We start from the raw sequence: 6,426 nt of genomic DNA on the forward strand, positions 1-6,426 counted from the left end.
ATATGGTTAATCACAGGTTTAAACATAATAATAGAAATAGATGAAAAGTCAGGGAGTGTGGGAGGTTATTAATTAATGTCTGTACCAAATTAAAGGACAATGCATTCAGTGAGGAGGGTAGGACAGATTATCTACAGGCTTTCCTGCAGATGGCAGCAAAGACATGTGGAGCGGTCACACTGTGCCTTTGATACAGTACGTTATGATCCCAGAAGCAGGGAGATGTAATCATGGGCCACAAAGGGCAAAAACTCAGGAAACGTTTCATCCCAGATAGTGCAGGTGACTCACACACCTTTAACCAGTCAGGACAAACTAGTCAGAACAATCCTGTCCATCCTCCTGTTGTCTTTGAATCTCATGAAAACTGTTTGCCCTCCATGACAGATGATCACAGTCCATCTCATGAAGGCACCGTGAGTTAGTTATACTTTAAATCTCCATGGAAACAGTGAAGCAAAGGAGGACAGACTTTAGTTCCCATCGGCCTCGGGGGCCTCTCTGCCCTGCCCTGCCATTGGCCGCTGCTCTACAGGCCTGGTGGCTGCTCTGTTCCCCGAAGATCGCTGCTGCTTCAGGAACAATAGAAAGCAAGAGAGGAAACACACACTGTCCTTGGAATCTAAAAATGTCATCGCAGACACACACACACACACACACCAGAATACACACATTTTCTGCCTGTCTTTAACAGACAGGATGTTTTTTGTTCTCATAGTATAGATTAGCAGTTTCAGCAGTGTGTGTGGATACAGAGAGTATGTGCAAAGTTTGTCAGGCTGGGTGTTCATTCTCGTGCTAACAGAGACAGAAATACAGGCCAAAACACATTTTGTATGTGTGTGAATGTGACTGTTTTGTCCTTGGGTTTATAATGAATATAATTAAAACTACTCCGCTCTGTTTGTGGTTAGATTACCTTCCTAGAAATAAGAAGTATGTCTCCCTCTTCACTGGCCACAGCTGCACTGCCTTTTCCAGCTGCCCAAAAACATTTATTACCTATAATATTTTGATTTCTAAATGGTTTTCATGGAAGACATGTTGGCATATTTCTTATATACTACAGCTGTTCCAGGCTGACTTTTCACTGCACTAACTATAAAAAATGTTTCTAAAAGGCCACTACTATGTAGCTCAATGGTGGCCTTGTCCAGCTGTTTGTGTTGGGGGAGTTGCTTCTGTCTCCAGACTCTTAAAGTTGACGAATGGCTGTGGAAGAGAACCACAGGAGTCCAACTAGACCTGCAATTGTACATATAGAACAGCGTACGTGTACGTGTGTGTCTGCGTGCTCGTGTGCGTGTGTGTCGTCTAGCCAACAGCTCTTATATAGAAAGCGAGACCACAATAACAGGTTGTAGTTAGACACTGTAGGCATTCATCAAGACTTGCAGTCTTTTCAATCTCCTGCTCGCACCCCTAAAACTGCATTGGCCCTGTTGCCCTCACATTGCAGAGCGTTCAGCAATGTCACATACACACGCACACACAGATACACACACACACACACACGCGCACACACACACACACACAGATACACACACACACAGATACATACACACGCACGCACACACACACACACTCCAGTGGTCACAGAACTTCTGAGAGCAAAAATAGTTTACTACAAGGTCTTTTTCAGAGTTGCATACCTCTAAACTGCATTCCTGTTACTAATGTTGTTATCACAGCATAGCAGCAATATTAGTTGCAATAAAAGATAATAGTAATAATAATAATAATGATAAGGCTGGATGGTATTTATTTCAGGTTTAGAAACAGATGTTGCCAGGAGGATGAAAAATTGATTCATACTTTTCTCTTGCTTTCATTCACCTTAAAGGTGATATTTGTAAGTTTTCTCTGTCGCAGATCGTGGTTTCTTGCCGGGAGCGGTGATTGTTGCCTGTCAAGAGTTTTGGCCATTGTTGTGTTTACAAGTCAAGAGGTTATAGTATGCTATTGGAGCAGCGTTACATCTTCAGGGCAGATTGGAGGCTACAGTGGCTCGCTATTGGAAAGTGATGAGACGGGCCGGGGCTAGCAGGTTAGCATGCTAACTTCAGTAAGAGTCAACCTTGACATTACTATCCACTGCTGGAGTTTGATGTTTGATGCTGAACTCTCGGTCCTTTTAGACTGGTAGCCTCAGTAAATAGGTGTTAATGCTAACACTGACTATGTAGCTATAGCAAAAACTCACAAATAGCAATAAACACCAGATCTATTCAACACACATACACTCATGTTTGTTCTTCTATACTTATCAGGACATAATGGATTTCCCTTAAACCAAACCATCGTAACTACACATCTAAACCCAACCTTTAGCCTCATCTGGATCTAAACATAACTGTAACTTGTTTTATGCCCTTATTACACAGGCGACAGTAGAGAGATGATAAAGAAGAAAAGGTGTAATTGCATGTAACAACAGCTGGACGCAAAGCGGGGAGGGTTAGTCACCCTCACACACTTTAGGTTTGAAAAAGTGAGGACCAGATCAAATGTCCTCACTCTCACCCTGACTATAACTAAAACTCCTTTCTAAGATAGAGGTACACACACATCTCAATACCCCATAACCCTGTGTCTGGCACAGGGACACTCACACACCAAGGCAGAAATAAAACACACACACACACACACACACACACACACACAGAGGATGTGTCTGGAACTGACATGCTGATACATCCTGCCAGCAACAGAACAGCTGACTGTGACATCTTTGTATTTCCACTGCATGTGTGTGTGTGTGTGTGTGTGTGTGTGTGTGTGTGTGTGTTGTCTTCATCTGTACTTCACCAGCATCAGGCTAATCATGTTGGATAACCTGATAGTTGTAGGAAAACAAGGAAATTCCCCACATCCTTCTTTGTTTTCCTCTTTTCCTTTTCACCTCTCTTGTGCCCCCCTTGTCATTTTTTCTTCTCCACCCACTGTCACTTCCTTCCACCTCTTCACTCCACTTCCTCTCTTCCTCCCTCCTCTGTCTTCTGATCTTTCCTTTCAATTTCCTGATCACTTTGTCGTGTCTGTCTCTCTTTTCCTGTTCCTGTATTCCATCTTTCAACAAATTTCTCTTCACTCATGCATGTAGCTTTTACCTCATCTCACTTTGGGAGACCGTCCACAGCAAAATGTCCGTCTTATGATTATTCTGTCCTGCATTAGGTATAACTTCCATTTCACACTTTTTACAATTTCAAATACAATGGTTCAGTCATGGATCATGGATGCTTTCGCCTATCTTGGACGATTGTAATGTTTTGTATATATGAGATCTAAGGTCATATATTGATCAAATGTACAAGGAAACTGGAAACAGCCTGAGACACCAAGATAAGTGTACTGGAGAAGAGTTGTGTGACGTGGTTTCATTTTGACAGACCTGCACTGATCTGCACCTCACTAAATATAAACAAAGTCCACAACAGCAGGGTTCATCAGGGCAGCACATTCCTGGACCTGAAACACACACACACACACACACACACACACCTGATCATTCACAAACACACCTGTACATACATGCACACACACGCACGCACACACACACACACACACACACACACCTGATCATTCACAAACACACCTGTACATACATGCACACACACGCACGCACACACACACACAGACACACACTTACGTATAAACGCACACAAGCGTGCATGCAGGAACTAATACACGCATATCAAGACATCAGTATGAACTGTGGGAAAACACACACACGCACGCATGCACGCACACACACACACACAAACACACACACACACACACACAGAGGGTGCGGTCAGAGATAAGAGAGAAGTGGAAACAAGCAGCTGTCTGATCAGCGGACATACTGCTGCTCTTACATCACCCAACATTTATTCACTCTCTCATACTTTCATTCTTTCACAGCTACACATTCACCTCCTCTCTGGCTCTCCCCAACAAAATTTCCCTGTTTATTCAACATATTTGCCCTTTTTCCCACAAGAACGGATTTAATCTCTCTTCTCCTCTTTTCTGTTTTTTCTTTATCTTCTTCCTCTTCCCTCGATTTTTTCCCCTCATTCTAACAGTAAAGTACAGTACGATGTGATCCATCCTACCAACAGTGCAGTAATGGTAACACAAATAGATGAGAATCACAAATGAATAGAAGCCAAAACTGCTGTTGCTATAATTAATTGTCATGAGTTTTTTTTTTTTTTTTTTTTGGAAGAAGCCAAGAGTTGACAAGTTGTTTGAAGTTGTGTTGCATAAGGAATATTTGCTTTCAAAGTTATGCACTTGGCGTCTAAGGTCAGCACACTGGATCTTAAAGTGATACTCCACCTGAAATATATCTTCTGAGTATGAAACATTTACATAAGTGTTTTGTCCTTCCCAGAGAACATGTGGTCAGCTTGGATTCATGATGGTAACAATGGGTAAGAACAATGACAAGTTCTATGTGGAAAAAGTGTCAAAATATCAAAGGTGCTCTAATGTGTGCAAACCAACTCACACTCCCATATGTAAGGATTGAGATGACAGCAGTGTGTTTAACCAGGTTTTAACAGAGTGCAACTGGGGAAGATGTTGAGCTCAGCAATAAAGCGTGAATACGTGGACTATGATTTGGAGGTGGTCTGAGAAGTCTCTTTACATGTTTTATAGATAATTGTTCTACTGTGACAACTGTTCACTATTGAAATCTATTAAGTAAATGCTGTGTGTAGTTTAAGCTGAATACAGCCTATGTGTTTGCGAAGGCTGAAATGACACTTTTTGGTGCCATGTTGAAGTCTATAAGAGGTGGGTATTTCACACTGAAAAGATGGAGTATCACTTTAAAGCGAGATTTGTCATGTTAGTTTGGCTCTTTGCAGTAAAATGTTGCTTTTGTTTGAAGAAAGAAAACATTGAAATAATCATTTTTCATGCTTCTTTTCTTTTCTCTCTAACTGTCTATGGTGTTTTCTTTCCCTTCAACCCTTTAATCATGTTGACACATGATCCTGTCATGGATTTTCTCTCTCTTCCATGTTCCTCTATCTCCTTTATTTAGTTAGTCATGGAGCAGGTCATGGGGTCCCAGTGAAAGCATTTTAAATTCTCCACTTCCCCCACTGAAAATGTACTTTCTCTCGGTAATTTGCAACAGTAAATGTCCTGAATATACAGTGCAAGGACAGGTAAACATTGTACACATTAGTTTGTGTAATATAACACATGGGTGCATGTGTCAGGTGTGCTCTAAGTCTCATTTGAAGATTATTCTGGAGTCTCTCCGTGAGCTTCCATGTCGAGGACATTTAGTGCCATTACTGAGCGTAGTTCTTGACTGTGAGGTTTCATTATGAAATGGGCAGAGAAAGTGCTTCCTGTCACCTACATGTCTGCATTCTGTCAGTTGTTGTCACATGTATTATTGCAGGCTGGACCGTTTCTTCCTGTCGTAATCAGGTGTTAAATGAAAGCCTTGTCCAGTGTGGGACATGTTCTCCAATCTTGTATAACACTGCAACAACAGTACACCTTACCACAATAGATATTTTTGTGCATTCTTGAAAGACCTTGTGATTGAAAAAAAAACTTGCTGCTCCCCACAGCTGTATCATCATGTGACTGGGTTGAAAACCGCCATCCCAGTAACAGCAACACAAGCTCTGTGGTCAAAACGTAGCGCAGCTCGATCAAATGAACGGATGCCTAAAATCCCCATGACTGCTGGTACGACCACACTGTTGACAATTGTTTAATCAAGAAAAGATACTTTTTTTTCCACAATGTTCTTATTCAGTGCTTAATTATTAATGCGGGAAAATCTGCAAACAGGAGAGATGTGATATTGACAATTACCTTCCAGGCTCCAACACACAATGTCTCAAACGTACGCCTGCAGTGAACGCTACAACCTGTTGAACATTAGAAACAGGCCTGTAAACATGTTTCCTCTTTCATGCCAGAAGTGGCAGCATCTTTTTTCCAGTGCAACGCTCATATATTTGTATGAATTAAATGTAGAATATCTTAAATATAAATTTTCAAGGCAATCCATCCAAATGATGACATGAGACATTTACGATATTTTGGTCCTGACCAAAGTGGTCGACAGACCGACATCTTCATCCTTGGCTGAAAAACTATTTTGCTCCAAAAAACCCTCAATACTTTTATTTTCAGTGAGAATTTCCAGCATATGACTGATTCAGTGAGCTGTTAGTACTTCAACAGCTCTCCTTTAGGAAAGTACGCCTAATTTATTTACCCTACTTTTACAAATGGTCCAGGATTTTTTAAACTGGCAACTTCACTCTGACTCTTGACTCAGTTACTAGTTCAACATCGCACACCCACTCTCTCCCCCGCTGACTGTTTCAGTTTAAACAAACACATTTACTCATCCTTCTCTCTTAAAACACACAAACACACCCATACATATCATCCTTA

The sequence above is a fragment of the Seriola aureovittata genome, chromosome 1 (assembly GCF_021018895.1).
Source record: "Seriola aureovittata isolate HTS-2021-v1 ecotype China chromosome 1, ASM2101889v1, whole genome shotgun sequence".
In the NCBI taxonomy this organism is placed as follows: domain Eukaryota; kingdom Metazoa; phylum Chordata; class Actinopteri; order Carangiformes; family Carangidae; genus Seriola; species Seriola aureovittata.